Below are 17,213 nucleotides of genomic sequence, written 5' to 3' on the forward strand. Positions count from 1 at the left end.
GTTGGTTCTGGTTCATGAATCTGAGCACAAAGATTCAGATTAAACTATTGTATTAAGTTCAATGAAACGTTATTTTTGATCCTTTGCAAAATCTACTAATATTTTTTCTTTCACTTTTTCTTTTACTCCACTATTTTGTATCGTGTACTGCAGAACAGGTGCATAGCAGAGATGGAACAAAATAAGTGAAAAAGTTTTAAAATTAATAATGCTGCTGAAATTTAGGATGCATGAAATGTAATAGTGCAACAACATGACATTTAATCCAGTGCTAGATAGAATCCAGCAACAGGTCCTTCAGCCCAACTTGCCCATGCTGCCTGTTATATGAATTAACTATTCAGTACAGTTTTGAGACCAATTATTATCGCTATAAACCATCTGACTAATGGAATACAGTCCCTGTTCAAGGTAGGCAATACCCGCTTAGCAAAGGCCTGGATGATATTGCAAGCTGCAAGAGCAAAACTTATAGTTTGTTCGGCACTAAGAGATGAACTGTAAGTGAAGATTAGTGTCTCTAAATCATAGAAGACCACCTTAGTTGACAGTGAGAATATCTCTGCTGTATTTTCATTTTTCTAAACAGTCACATTCTTCCATCTCATCTCACATGATGACATGATAAAGATAAAGAAGCTTCAATGGAACGTTAATCAGGCTGCAGTGCAATATAAGACTCACAGATCAGATCAGAACCTAAATAAAAACTTTCTGAGGAAGGATCACTCAATCCAAAACATTAACTCTGATTTGTCTCCAGACCTGCTGAGCTTTCCCAGCGATTTCTGTTTAGGTCAGAACCTAAACCTGTTTGGTCAACGTTTGAGGCATGTTGCCAAAGAGTTTCCCTTCAGAATGAATGGAAGATGAGAATGGAAGGAGGAAGCTGCAAATTTCAACGTTTATTGAGAGGGTCAAAGGCAGAAGTTTCCTCTGGCTATGATGTGCTATTAAAAAGGAATGTGTGGCCTTATTCTGAATTGGGTCTTTCACCTATCCTTTTGTTTTCTTTTTCATTTTGAAAGTTTATCTTGATTTTGTTTTCTTCTAAAATGAAGGGGAAAGCCAGAAAGTACTTCCCCCATCGATATTTCTCATCTTTATGATATATTTATTGAATAAGGGAGAAATGGGCAAAAAAGAAGCAACTAAAAGGCTACAGTGTTAAGACAGGACCTTAAGCAATCTAGATCCTCCTTTGGATAGCCAAGCATTAAAGTGTACAGCTTCATCAGGTCATTCCTCAACACATCTATGGATCTATGAGTCAGGAGACTTCTGCTTTCTGTACAATGTGCGCAGAATTTCCTAAAGATGCCACTTTCTCTAGCAGCATCAGCATAGTAGAAAAAGCAACAATAATAGTGCGACAAAGGATACATTGGTCTCTGTTGCAATCGCTGCTATGTTCTGTAGACTCTTGATGTGCTTCGGTCATATGTTTCTGATGCTCTAAGATTATTGCCTAAATATTCCACAGTACAAATGGACAGTCTGTTTGGATGGTATAGTGAGAGGAACTATTTCTATGCTGATGGGGTGAGTTTCCTTCTTCTTCTTGGCTTTGTTACCTGAAGACTGTCCAATGTTCAACAAATCTCCAGCACCATTCAGCAAGCCAGAATATAGAATCGAAAGCTGCATTGTAACCAATCTGATCCAAACCAGCCATCCAGCCAACTGATCCAACTGGTTCTGGCTTACAATAACAGAGGTATAAAAAAATGTCATTGCTGGGTCTACCATTCTCCTTTTATCAGGCCAACAAGCATTCCAAATATGGAAACTTGAGCAGCAAACAATTGTAAACGTACATGCAATGATTGTAACGAGGTCAGCTAGCTGGACAACACAGAATATGCTCTCCCTGATTGGGATTATTAATCTGGTCCAATCAGGGAGCCCTGGCTGACAGACAAAAAAGGTTGAGTGTCAGGAATACTGACCGTCTGGTGCCTGACTCTGAAATGAGGCACTACTATAGTCAACGACAGTTCATGTGTAAATAAAGGGTATCTTGCTGATGAGATGCTGACCTCTGTACTGTTACTTCAGTATGTAGTTGAAGGGACACTGGAAAGATATTAATCCATAAATAAATTACTGGTACACTTTGTATCAGTGTAATATGTGCCTGTGGCAAGTAACTTGTGGTTTTGTCCTGTATAAACATCTTTTTTGCATATTCACCTTTGATAATATTCCACATATAACTTTTCCTCATAGCAGTTTCTGTCATATAACCACCAACCAAAAAGGTTAGTTGCCTAGCAAAAACCTTTCAGACTGTTTATAGAGAATGATGGAGAGATCAGTACTCCTCCTTATTGCAAAGTATCAGGGTGGAAATTATTTCAAATTGTTACTAAGGAGGATTCCAGAAGAAATGTAGCCAAGTTACATTATATAATGACATGAGATCAATATTGCTTCTGTCCTTGTCCTTATTAATCCAGACAAACTGTTCTTCCACCAATAATGTCAATCCTGACTACAGTTCTCTCTGGACAACAGACACTTACCAAGCAAAGCAGCAGTCAACCACTTTGTGAAAGAAATAAAATTACATTATATTTCTAGAGCAACTTCCATCATTATAGTACTTCACAAGGCACTTTATATCCAATGAAATGCTTTTGAATTATAATGTATTGTAAACACAGCAGCCAATCTGTACAAAGTAACCCCCATCCCCCAACAAACAGCAATATCATATAATAAGATTACTGTTGCACCAATGTCTTACTTATTGCTCAATCTCTGAATCAATATTTAGGGAAATGCTAGTTCAGCATATGCTGAAGGTGGGAAGTAATGGAATATTAAGATATTATTTACACTCCAACCAAGGGAGCATTAGTTTGTATGAAACTTGGGGAATAATGATTCTAGCCTTACTATTCCCTCTACTTGATCTTGGGTCTATCAAACAGAGGTAGCAAAACAACATCAGTTACTGAAGGTACCACCTTTTTCTATCTCTGTTCACTCTCATGCTAGTGCCTCATTGGATTATGGAGATGCAGTTAGTTGTATCACTCACTGGTGGCAAGTATTTTAATCTTGTTTACATGGAATATAAGAACCGGAGTGGGCCATTCAGTCCCTCAGCTCGGTCCTGCCCATCTTACTGCCTGCTCATGTGTTGAGTAATAGTACCTTAGTGTCTGGAAGGTGCAGGGTTGATTTGTAGAGATGCAAGTTAAACATGATGGTAAAGTCCAGGTAGAGAGACTGTAGTTGTGTTGAATTTGCCAGCCATTACCACTGGCAGAATAACAAATGCACCAGAGGAATGTCTATGATAAGTGAAAGTTGCAGACTGATAACTATGGACTAGCTGAACTCGTGACAGTTTGTTATAAGACTGTCCCAAATGGGGTGGCAATTTGACCATGTTAAAGTGGAACTCTGGGCAAGCCATCAAAACCTCTCTGTAAAAACATGTTCAAAATCTAGAAGTATGGCCAAACCTGGGAGAAAGTTCAAAATATTGTCTACTGGAGAGCAAGTAAAGTTGATACAACAAGTAGAAAACTACGGACGGGGTGGGGTGGGGGGGGGGGGGTGGTGGTGGGGGTGGGGGGTGGAACATGCATATCACAAAGGATTCGAAGAAGTCACATTCAGTTGGTTAACCAGCCTGAAACACAAGATAAACATCTTGGAACTGGACAGACAGGCATCCTCTCCAGCAATGAGCGAGATGTGAAGGGTTGCTGACCCCAATGTTGAACAAGCTCTGCTAGTGGAGTTCAAGGCAAGTCAAGCAGATGACGTTCTCATGTCCTGTCCAATCCTGCAGGAAAGTGTAATCACCCTGGCAAAGAAACTGGGCCACCAACAGTTCACCTGAATGATGGATTACAGCATTGCCTTCCTCATGGTAAACCGTGACACTGCAGCACTTGTGGCAACAATGGCAGATAATTGGCTACAAAGTGATAAAACAGATTAACAAAAGAAAAACAAGATTATCATCATGACTGGCAGTCTCCCACTCTGACATTATTGGCCTCAGGACCGTCAAGCTGATGTTCCTGTCTCCCAACATCACAGCCAATCTCCAGCCAATGGAGCAGAGGGTGATTAGGAACCTGAAAATCCACTATTGACAGCAACTGATCTCTCAGGCTTCTGAGGTTATCTGTCAGAAGCAGGAGTTCTGGTGGCCACCTCCATGATGAAGGATGATAGTGATGGAAGCCATAATTGTCAGGGGGGTCTCAGACAGACTGCAGCTGCACAAGGCTCCAAGAGTGAGGAGGAGCAAACTGAAGCTAACCAATCTGAAAACCAGGCTCAGTTCTACTCACTTGCAGGAAGCCAGCATAGAAATTCCACCAGAGACCACCATGGAAACTGATGCAAAGGTGGACAACACTGTACACTGCACAATAAAACTGACAGATGCGGTAATCTCAAATGCAGTATCATCTTCAAAGGAAGAGCCGGAGGGAGCAATGCCCCAGAAAAGTGATGAATGCCTGCCAGCTCCCTCCCTGTTTCCCAAGCAGGAGCTGCAAACGCCATGGAGATATTTTGGGAATCCACACTGACACAATGACGGACTAGATCATACTCAGCTGAAGACAGCACACTAAACAGATTTGGATTACCAAGTTTTTCCTGGCCAAACTCCCAATATTTTACAAGGTCAGGCTATTGTAAAATGTGAACAAATTGAAAGAAATGACATTTTCACACATATGCAGCTTAACTGTGATTTCATTCAGGGTTTTCCTCTGACATTGACTTGCAAGTAAAATATAGGGGCCTCCTTAGGTATCTTGAAACCCTCCCTTTTCAGGAATTTGTGGATAGGTCTCTGCGAGTCAACTGATCTTAACATTACTGTATCATAAAATGTTCAACTGATTTCAGCAAAACTAAAATCAACCTAAATAAGGGTTGGTGAAATATCAGGAAGTATTGCCAAAGGATGGTTCTTCATATCAAAGAATGTCCATCTTTGGTCTGAACATCTGCAACCTTCCAAAAATGGTAGACAAAAAGCAAGCAAATAATTGCTATTTTTGTTTAAAATCAGTGAAGAATTTGTGTTACAATCTGCGGATTCAATTTGAAAACTAAGCAGATTATCGCTGGGGGGAGAAATGGAGTTGGTAACTTATCGCCAAGTTAGTGACAGGACTGAATGGTACAAAGGAGATTTCTGCTCCAGAGACAGGCTTTAGAAATTATTGGTCAGTAATTTGTAGTTTATCAGACAGTAGGAAAATAGGTGACGAAGATGGTGAACAGTATGTACACAGGGATAGTAGGAACTGCAGTTGCTGGAGAATCCGAGACAACAAGGTGCAGGGCTGGATGAACACAGCAGGCCAAGCTGCATCATAGGAGCAGAAAGGCTGACGTTTCGGGCCTAGATCCTTCATCAGAAAAGTATGTACACAGGGTTAGTATGACTTCCAAGAGATTTTCCCAGGTAACTGGGACACTGTTGCTTGAACATGACCAAATGCAGTAGCTGAGCTGACTCAAAGACAGAGAATCAGGTTAACCCAAATTAGTTTTCACACCCTTGGCCTTTTTTAGATCTTGAACACAGATCACCACAGCAGCAGTCCAACTTTACCTGAGGTACAGTGAGACTGCTAGCTGCGCAGAGTGCGTTGGAGACAGTGAGGGTGCAGTGTATACAGTGAGGGTGTTGTTGATGTGAGTGAGGCAGGACACAGCAGAAGAAAATGGATGCACAGAACAGCTAATCTCAACAGGAGGTCCGTGTCCCTCACCAGCTCTATTTGCTCCAGGAAAGAACGATGAAACTGTGAACCTGTGCCTGGGAATATTTTCAGGTATGGTACCCTGTGTTTGATTTTCCCAGTGCCCCAAGGACAGAGCACAACTCCCTGTAAAAACACATTACCTTGGATCTTTCTGTTCCTAAACAAGCTCTCTATTAGGTCAGAGTCCCTGAAACACTGACCCTGCAGGCAGGCAACCTCCAGGGGAAGAAATACTAAATACAGCCAGAGGCAACAAGACATCAGCTCCTCACCCTGGGCACCTCTGTCATTGCTTTGTCCACTCGCCTCTGTATTGAGAACTCAAGTAAAACTCTCCCACAAATCCCTTAGATCCATTTAAATAGGCAGAAGATAACCCCTACCCTGAAATCCTCACAGATAAACTGAGATTGCCCTCTTTATTCTCTGTACATCTTTCAGTCACTATTTTGGCTATTGTCAGTTAAATTTTCTAAGTCATTTGTACTTATTACCCAAAGCTGGATTTTCTTTGTGATTATCCTGGATTTTGATTTCATGATGCCATCAAATCTCTTCCTGACCTCTTGCCACTGTCACTGGTGTTTCATATTGGTTTGATGCTTGAGTTAATGTCACCAATGTGGATTTGTGGGAGCTGGGTAATAGGGAGAAGTCAGCACTGTCAAATCATTTGGTCTTTTTTTTAATCAACATGTCCTTTGCAACAAAATGATTTGCTTTTCTCCAAACTGACTCTAAAGCTGGAACAAAAACAAAGTCGCTGGAAAAGCTCAGCAGGTCTGGCAGCATCTGTGAAGAAAAAAATCAGAGTTAATGTTTCAGGACCAGTGAACCTTCCTCAGACCCTTCCTCGGTGTATATAGACTCTAAAGCTGGTGTCCATTGATGGTCAACAGCCTAATGGTTGCTGTAAGACAGTGAACACTGACCATTGCTAATATCCCATAATTAGTTCAAAGCAGTTTGTGGCACAGGAATAGAGACCCCAATCCTGGGTTCAAATCCCACCTGTCCCGAAGGTGGATCTTAACATGCCTGAACATTTTTATTACAAATACAAAGCAATTAGCTAAACTGCAGGCATAGCAGACAGCAAGGCACTGCCCAGAGCAAACTGCATCACTCCTAACCCATTTAAGAAACCTATATTTTGACAACACGTGGAGATGATTTTAGTTTTCACTGTGATAGCAGATTGACTGCCTATTCTACATCGGCCTGATTGCCCTTTTCCCTGCAGTCAATGGAGAGGTCTTGTAGCACTGTGATAGCATCTCTTATCTCTGGCCCTAAAATTCATTCACTATTGTTATGCATATTTTTCTGATAATAAATCATAAGTTTAATGGTAGCCAAAGATTATTCAAAATATTTTACAAGAAACATTTATTTGCTTTGCTTTCTTTGTATATATAAGGGTTTGTCTTGCTGTTGAACTGTTTGTATTTATACATCCTTACTAACTTTTCACTGGAAGTGTAACTACCCATTTTGGCTAGATATGGTCAGTGTTTCTATAATCTTCTGAATATGATCTGAGTCTGAGTCGGAGTCTATCAGGTCCACATATGACACAAAGAATGCTTGTAAAAAAATGCTAAAATTGTAATGAACCAAATGTATGGTAGATGCTAGACAATTCTTTAATATACAGATATACTCATCAGTTTTGCAAGAATAAAACAAAAATGCTCCACCTGACACTTGCTTCATCAGTAAACATATCTGCATATACTGTATAAAGACATTTGAAATCAATCATTTCTTTGATATCTTTTCCAATTTGAGGAATCAATTTCAAGGATTCATAGTAAATCTGAAATATTTTGACAAGTTCTTTGAAGCATTATTTATTTCGCTGATGTTGCTAAGGATGCACAAAGGGTGATACTGAGGTTGTGTGACCTAAGATAATTTTGTTATTAGTCACTTAATAGCTGTAGGGACAAGGTTTCAAGGTAAATTTCTGTCTTGTAGTAATTTATTGATTTCTACTTTATATGACGATATCTACAAATTTATAACAGACTTATACTAAATTAATGAACTGAACTAAGTTAAAAACTGCAGCTGTGAAATTTGAACAATAGCATCTATTTCTTACCCTACTTGATATGTTGAAAATTTTTGCTAAGTTGTATGCCACAGAATCTAAGTGAGGACTATAACAATGAACAAAAACAAAAGAAACTAATAAAGTCAGAGGTGGCCTTAATGCAGTTGCATCTTTCCCTCTTTTAGGCAGTCCCTTGAGGTGAAGGATGACTGTCTTCCACTTCAGAAATCAAGGGTCCTGAAGTGAGTTAATACTCCAATGCTGGATCTGATGGCCCTGCCAAGGTAGAGCAGGTGGTGTTTGAAGAGGCAGGTGGGTTGGCTGCTAGGATCTTCACACACTCCTTCTGCTCTTTACGTGTGACCTCCCCGCCACTGAGGGGCGTGAGGTGGTTGACAACTGTGCAGATGCTTCTTCACTAGTTTGGTCAGTCGTGGGCTAGAGATTCCAATCAGTCAATAGGAACGTTGTATTTTTCCAAGGAACAACATTCTTGAAGTGTTTTTTTATTCTGCTCTCCTGTTAACTTTTTGCTGTGATGGAGTGTTGGGGTAAACAGCTTGTTTGAAGTCTTGTGTCAGGCGTGCAGATGATGTCGTCATCTGACTCCAGCTGAATGACTGTAATCAGTGCCTCATTGCTGGCAATGTTGGCCTGAGACAGTACACAGATATTACAGCAACAATTCTACCATGGGATTTGCAGGATTTTGCAGCAGCATCACTGGTGATACTTCCCTAGGGATTTCAGAGTCTGCTGTATTTTTTCCATCTCTTTGTTGCATACAAAAGAGCAGGTTTTTATTCTTCATTCATTCATGGGATGAGGGATGTCACTGGCCAGGCAGCATTTATTGCCCGTCCCTAATTGCCCAGAGGGCAGTTAAGAGTCAACCACATTGCTGTGGGTCTGGAGTCACATGTAGGCCAGACCAGGTAAGGATGGCAGTTTCCTTCCCTAAGGGGCATTAGTGAACCAGATGGGTTTTTCTGACAATCGGCAATGGATTCATGGTCATCATTAGATTCTTAATTCCAGATTTTTATTGGCGGGATTGGAACCTGGGTCCCCAGAACATTATCTGGGTCTCTGGATTAACAGTCCAATGATAATATCACTAGGTCATTGCCTCCCCCAGGTAACACAACTGCCTTGTAAATGGAGTTTGGTTCTGGGTTTGAGGTCTTTGTCATCAAACACACTGTCCCTCAGATGGCCAAAGGCCGCACTGGCACACTGAAGTGATGCTGAGTTTTATTGTTGATGTTGGCTGTCACTAAAAGGAGACTCCCAATAAGATTTGATCCATGTTGCCGAGTGGTTTACCATAGAGGAGAAGCAACAGCACATAAAATAACTCTCTGACACTACTAGGGATACCCTAACTGAATTAGATAGATAGAAACGCAAATGAACGGATAATCTAGAGTCATTGTTCAGGTATCAAAAGAGTTGATGAAGTACAATCAGACAGAAAAAGATAGCCAGGTGCGGATGTCAGAAATGAAGAACCACCAGCCTTGTTCTGGCAACAACCGAAGGAAAAATTGAGGATAAAAACAGAAGAGAGATCAGAAGAGATTTATCAGGATGTTGCCGGGTATGGAAGATTTGAGTTATAAAGAAAGGCTGGATTTGCTGGGACTGTTTTCACTGGAGCATAGGAGGTTGAGTGGTGACCTGATAGAAGTTAATAAAATAATTAGGTATAGAGTTAATAGTTGTCTTTTCCCTAGAATAGGGGACGTCAAGACTAGGGACCACATTTTAAAATGAGAGGAAAGAGATTTTAAAAAGTCATGAGAGGCAAATGTTTTATACAGAGAGTGCTTCACACGTGGAATGAACTTCCTGAAGAAGTGGTGGACGTGGGTACAATTACAACTTTTAAAAGAGATTTGGATGGATTCATGAATAGGAAAGGTTTGGAGGGATATGGGCCAGGACTAGGCAGGTGGGACTAGTTTAGTTTGGGATTATGTTCAGCATGGACTGGTTGGAGTGAATGGTCCGTTTCCATGCTGTATGACTCTGTGACTCTATAAGAGGGGAAAAAAGAAACAGATGGGTGGATAATATTGAGATAAGGGTTTAGGGAGGGGCCCAGTTAGCTCATTTGGTGGATGACTGGTTTGCAATGCAGTTTGATGCCAACAATATGGTTTTAATTCCCACACCAGCTGAGGTTAACATGAAGGATTATCCTTCTCAACCCCTCCCCTCGCTGAGGCGTGATGACACTCCGGTTAAACCACCACCAGCTGTTTCTTTCTCTCCAATGAGAGAACAGCCCTATAGTCCAGTAAGACTTTGGTGACTTTACTTTTAAGGATGTAGGATGGCTTGAAGACGGAAGATGGTGCCACCAGCGTTACAAAGGTTATGGTGAAAACAAACAAATGCACAGAAGTAATACCGTATTGATAATGGAATCGTTGAACACTTGCGTATCATAGTTGAATATTGAACTGTGCATTATCTTATGTATATGGTTATACCAGATTAGCAAATATGTGCTTATTTACCTGTTGCTGAAACTAGTGGGGTACTTACTATTACCAGGACAAATAATGAATAGGAAAACTGAATTCTAAAGATTTCAGCAAATATGCCTGGATTACTAATTCATTAACAACTGGATGAAAGGACAAAACAAAAGCTAAAACGTTACTTGATGCAAGTATAAACCATCATGATAGCTAATGCCCCAAACTTGAAAAACTTACATAACATACAAATCTTAGTTACAATATTTAAATAACTTGGGAAGGGAAGAGAGAGGACCAGTTTGTAGAGTTAGAACACAGTGTCATAGATAGTATCAAATGATTCATTAAATGAACATGAAGGGAATTTGGCTGCCTGGCCAGGATGTCAAATAAATTTAAAAGCATCCACGGATATGATAAAGCAATATGCTCTGCTTCAAACAGCTGCTTGACAAATAAAAGATATTTTACACAAAGCAAATAATAGTTAAATTATGAACTTTCTGCCACCATTTAATTATCAGAAAGAACCACATTTATAAAACACCTTCACAGCCGCAAGACATCCCAAAGTGATTTGCAGCCAACAAAGCATTTGTGAATCAGAGTTACTGTTATAAGGTGGAAAAACACAACAGCCAATAGCAGACAGCAAGAGCTCACAAACTGCAATGTGATGATGCTCAGATAATGAGCTGAATTTTCTTAATTAGATTTTAGTATGAACATCAATTCAAGACAGGAACCGAGAATGGTCATGGGCTACTAGTCAGATAATCACTGTTAGCCCTCCTACTGGACCTCCTAGCTCCATGATGCACACATTGTCCTTCAATGGACAAGAGGTCATACAGACATCAATCATAATTTTCCAAGGGAAGCACACTCAAGAATGTGTCATGACAAACTCTGTCCATTGAAGGACAGTTTGTGCAACATGGCAACTAGACACCCAGCAGGAGGGCTCATAGTGAGCCTATCTGACCGGTTGCCCAATGGAGATATGGGTACTTCCGACGGAGGTAGGAGCCTGCAAGGATACCTCAAAATGCAGGTGTTCACTACAGCATTGGAAACATTAGAAAAGGTGCAGGACCACAGCTGTCCCAGCCCATTACTCTGGACAAGAATACCTCCATAGCAGCTGCAGCTCTTTGCACATGGGTCTATACTGTGGTGAGTGAAAGGTGGCACTGATGGCTTCTTGGCAGGAGCCAGGAGGCCACGTCCCATTAAAAGCTGGGCTCTGACTCTAATAGAGATTGGTTTACCACTGTTGGGGCAAAGTCACCTTCCGCTCCACAACTGTGCCCCCCACCCCACCCCAATATTAGCTCATTAATGGGACTGATTGATGACTTGCTGGTGCTGCGAGGCAGGTAACCCTCAAACGTGTTCATCCCATCTCCAGCAAGATACTCAGTGAGGTAGGAAAACATTGAATCACCTATCCAACTCGCTATTTTACTTCTTTGCTCCCAATCCCATCTTCTATCCACCTCCACAGGAATAGGAAAAATCAGCCCTGTGTTTTTGGTTGTGAGGTCTTCACAATAAATGTTGGACAAAATACCAAGTGAACTCCCTTGTTCACCCATTTTATGCATCAGCATCAATATTAAATTGTATCGACTAGTAATGTACTTTAACCTTAAACTCAGAATATGAATGTAGTAGCCAAAGAACAGCAGATGACTAGCCATTTATGACAAAGTAAAATTTTGCATCCCTGTCCTGCAAAAATGCATTAATTCTTAATCATATTTTAATACTTGGTAATTTATAACATGTTTTCGGTAAATACCAGTCCAGTTAGTCAAATATATTTCTTTCACGTTACTAGTTCTGCCTTAAAAATAAAATTAAAGCAATACAAGGCACAGTGATCTGAGGATGTCTGAGGTCAAGCCTAATACTAAATTTAGTCATCAGCCAGCTGCATTTGACACTAACATACTGGTTGTTATGGAGATATGGTCAACCTGCTGGGTGAGATAAACTGCTAATTGGCACCACTGCAGAGCTTAACTCCATGAAATATATATTTTTCCCCCAAAGTTGGCAGACCTGCCAAAGGAATGTGATAGTTGTGCAATTTGTAATACCGTGTGGGAAATTAAAAAGTTCACATAAAAGCTCATATTGAAACATATTCACTCTTTATATGGTACAATTGTTTCATTGTATCTTTCTGGCAAGGGGAAATGATACAGATTTACAGAGATTATATTTGTCAAGATTTACATTATTTCATAGCCACTGGCTACAACTTTCATTATTTGTATTGAACTTCACCTTGCGTAAGTGTGGTTTCAATACAATGTTACAAGTCACAATTGAAGTTAGACTTGTACAAATTACTAAGCCTATAGTGAACTCTTTTGAAACTGATACATTTGTATGAAAGCCTCACCATAAACTGCTTTTCACAAACTTCACTTGAACATAAACCCAAAGGGACTAAGTACTGTAACTTGTGTTTCTGTTAAAATTTCCCAAGTATAATTCTGTTTATTGTTCTAGGTAGCAATATTTTACTTTGAAGACACCTTCCCACCACAATTGTGATTATTTGGTGAGGAAACCACTTTTTTTCCCACCTTAAAACAAAAGTTTTCTCTTTTAACCAAAATAAACATTTTCTACGGTGAGGAAACCACTTTTTTTCCACCTTAAGACAAAAGTTTTCTCTTTTAACCAAAATAAACATTTTCTACACTGGCATCAACCTTTACTGAAAGTAAACTAAACTTTATGAAACATATTATAGTTGCCTGAAGGGGAAAACAAAAAGTAATTACTGGGAATTATGCAAGATGAAAGATGAAACAAACATACAACGGCTATGAAGTTTAGTGAGCATCCGTGTTATCAGCTTGCAACAATTGATACATCAATAAATTATGTTCTTCTGACTCTCATGGGAATCCACCTGAAATCTTTGATGCATTTATTGGACTTTGTGCCCATTTTGTTGCAGACAGGATTTCATATGCATTTTTCATATAAACGTGACTCTGAACAAGAATGGAGGATCGATGATACTGCCAACCATCCATTTGACAACCTAACCTCAGTTACTGCACTTTCATATGGATGCAAATGGTGAACTGTGTCAACAATGGCTAAAATATTAAGATGAGTAGCAAGACTTGTTGACAATTATTATAAAATTTGACTTCTGATTTGTTCAGATAAGTCACTTAGCCATGCTGTGTTAATGTGATAGCCATTGCAAGAATTTGAAACTGAATATAGTAACTTTGCTTTGTTGTGCTGGTCACATAAGGACTCACTGTTTAGCTAACCCTGATCATCTGACTTTGTATCAAAATGGCAGTGTCAATGTTGAAGAACTTGCATATTAAATACTTTCACTGAAAAGTTGATTCGGTGTAGGTGGCAAAAAAATAAAATTGCTTATTTTGACAGTTATCAGTCATTTCTAACACATTTGAAATAAAGTGAAACATTTTAATTGTGTAATATGGGATTGCGATAAAGGTGGCAGAAGCAACAGCTATGATTGTAGTGTCACAATAACCGCAGCAGCAATCAAGTTAATACACATACATTTGTGTTGATAAGCATTGTGTGTAGGATAGATGTTTCCTTATGATAACCAGGCTGACAGTAACAAAAGGCCAAGATTGAAGCATATATTTACAAAAAGAATTATAGTCCTATGAAATGGAGAGAGTGGAGGTTCAAATACTAAGAGTAAGACTAAAGAAACAGAGAAACTCCAAGGTAAGAATGGACACATAAACATGTGGAGAGTTGGGGAGATGGAGTCAAGGAAAGGAGAAATGCAGGCACAAAATATAGACAGTTTGCAAAAGGAGCTTTGAAAACAAAATCAGCTGGAGTAACACAGCAGATCTGGCAGCATCTGTGGAGAAAAAGCAGAATTAATGTTTCAGTTCCAGTGGCCCTTCAGAACTGATTGTAGCCAGGAAAAGGATGGTGTATATGCTGAAGATGAGATGGGGGACGGGGAGGAGTAAACAATAAGCAGAGATAGTGCCCAGAGAGACAGAACACCAGTTGGACAGACAAAGAATTGTGTAATGGTGAGCCTGGAAGAAAGAAAAGCTACTCATGAGGACCATCAGTGGGTGAAAATGCGTTGGCTTAGGTGAAAGCAACCCATGTCATGACAAAGCCTACTCTATGGGAGTGGGGAAAGGATATGAAAGAAAGTGCTCAGGCCCCAAAATTGTTGAACTTGATATTGAGTCCTGAAGGTTGCAGGGTCCCCAAGCAGAAAATAAGATGCTGTTCTTCCAGTTTATGCTGAGCTTCACTGGAACATTGCAGGAGGCCTGAGATAGAGATGATGGCCAAGGAACAGAGTGGTATCTTGAAGTGACATGCAACTGGAAGCTCAGGGTCTTTTTTCAAGACAGAATATAGGTGTTCTGCAAAGCAGTCACCCAGTCTGTGTTTTGTCTCCCCACTGTACAGGATACCACATTGTGAGCAGCAAATACAATAGACTAGATTGAGCGAAGTACAGGTAAACCAATTACTAACCCACTGACTCCCAAAGTTACCTGGACTATACATCCTCACACCCTATTCCCTGTAAAGGCTCCATTTCATTTCCCAGGTTGCTCCACCTAGTCTGATCTGATAATGACACATTCCATAGGGGAGCCTCAGAAATGTACAACTTTTTCCTCATCTGAGGATTCCCCTACACCGTAGTTGACAGGGCCCTCAGCCAGGTCTGATCCATTTCCTGCACCTGTGCCCTCACCCCCTCTCTTCCCTGCCACAACAGTGACAGGGCCTCCCCGGTACTTACCTACCATCCCACCAGCATCCACATCTAGAGGATCATTAGCCACCATTTCCGCCACCTCCAGCGAGATAAGTATATAAGTAGTCATCACCCCTATCTGGTCAGCCTTCTGCAGGGACTGTTTCCTCCAGGACACCCTGATCCACTCTTCCTTCACTCCTAACAACACACCCCCGACAGCCCCATGGCACCCTCCCATGAAACTGCAGAAGGTGTAACACCTGCCTGTTTACCTCCTCCCTCCTCACTATCCAAGGTCCCAGACACATCTTTCAGATAAAACAGCGCTTTACATGCACTTCACTCAATCTAGTCTACTGTATTCACTGCTCACAATGTGGTCTCCTCTACACTGGAGGATGGCGGGGGGTAATAGGGAGGACAGTGGAAGGTGGTACAATTTGTAAATGGGGCTGATGGGGAAGTATCTCAATGTGGGTTGAGATTCTTTCATTTTGTTCAGTTTTAAACCTTGTGATTAGGCAAATTCCCTTGATCATTTTTGATACCTCAACCTGTAAAGTTTCCAAATAAACAGTGCTCATATTTTCCTATAGAATATGCTTATAAATAATGCAAAAGATACAAGCCCTCTTGGGTAATATATTTTTACAGTTTCTACGCATTGAGCAATCACTCAATCAGTAACCTAGTTATTTTTATTTAATAGCAATGATTATTTTTCCAATTTTAGTATAATGAAGTCATATAACCACAAAACAGATACGTTTCTAAATTGAAAGGGTATTTATTTGACTGCACCTAGATAATATGTTGAATGCAAATATTCAGTGAGCTTCCAAATGTGTGCAATCTAACAATGAAAGATATTGAGCTGAAAGGAAGAACTGTGAGAGAGCCAAATAAGGTGACCCATGCTAGTCTTACCTCCCCTCCAGTAGCTTGGTTTGAGTGGCACCTGCTGAAGGAGTGATTTGTAGTGCCGGTATTTAAGAGAAAAGGAAAATGAATTCAGCTTTTTTCTTCATTACTGGTTGTTGTTTAATTAACCGTATTGAGATTTCTACATGAAATTACTTCATGAAGGCCTAATACTGTCAGTTATTCAGACCCATGTGACACACCATTAATTAGCGCTCCTTCACTCTCACTCATTGTATTGAACACCCTACAGGAATGAAGTATAACATAACTACAGTTTGAACGAGCTAACTGTTGTTGACTAACTGCACTGGCAAGAAATTTCAAAGCACAGAAAAAAAACTTACTTGAAAAAAAATTATTTTTCCCCAATGTTTAGGTATGGAAAAATATATCTGTGTTTCTTAATTCAAAAAATAATATTGACTTTACTTTAGGACTTTAATACGAACCAATCCATTTTTCATCATGACTGCACAATTCCAGACTGGTTCATTTTGAGTTCAGTCATCTGGATTAATACTGCTGTCAATGATGAGAATAGGTCACCTCAAATGTAAACAGCTCTAAATGGGCCTACTAAAATACAACATCTTGGACCTAATACAACTGAGGCACACCTTCCTAAGAGTTTTAAAACTTGCAAGGAATCATTACTTTCAGGGTTGATAGCTGTGTGCAGATGAGGTGTGATGACCAACAAGTTCCAGGAGGTGTATCTCACACTCAATTCACAGAGGGGAACACAGGGGCTTCTGCCAGCTGTTCTAATTGGTCACTTCTTCCGCAACACCTCCTCCCACCCCATAGCTGACTGGCTCATGTAGTGCACCCAGTGACAGTAACTAACTGCCCAGTCTTGGGCCAAATGTCATTCCCACTTCAAATGGGACTGATCACTCTCTCTCTCTCCCTCTGAAAGCGAAGACTTTGTGGGTTAGGTGTCAAATTCAACATAAACCCTTGCCCTTGATGAAGCCCTGGGCTGTGGGAAACTATTGACGTTGGCAACTATTAAAGCAGGCACCAGAGGGACCTGGGCTGGGGGGTGGGGAGGGGACCTCTCCCACGGATTGGGGGGTGCAGGAGGATGGTGTGTGGGTGTGGGGAGGGAACCTCTCCCAGGGATTGGGGGTGGAGTGGGGTGGTGGCAGCAGGATGGCATGTGGGGGTGGGGAGGGGACCTCCCCCAGGGATTGGGGGAGGCAGGAGGATGGTGT

The 17,213-nt window shown here is 40.6% G+C and overlaps 1 long non-coding RNA gene across 1 annotated transcript in view; it reads right to left on the reverse strand.

Moving 5' to 3' along the window:
- Positions 1-17,213, reverse strand: part of LOC125483091 — a 33,207-nt gene that overhangs the window by 13,657 nt on the left and 2,337 nt on the right. The window lies entirely within an intron of this gene.

Source organism: Rhincodon typus, chromosome 5 (genome assembly GCF_021869965.1).
Source record: "Rhincodon typus isolate 14 chromosome 5, sRhiTyp1.1, whole genome shotgun sequence".
Taxonomy (NCBI): Eukaryota; Metazoa; Chordata; class Chondrichthyes; order Orectolobiformes; family Rhincodontidae; genus Rhincodon; species Rhincodon typus.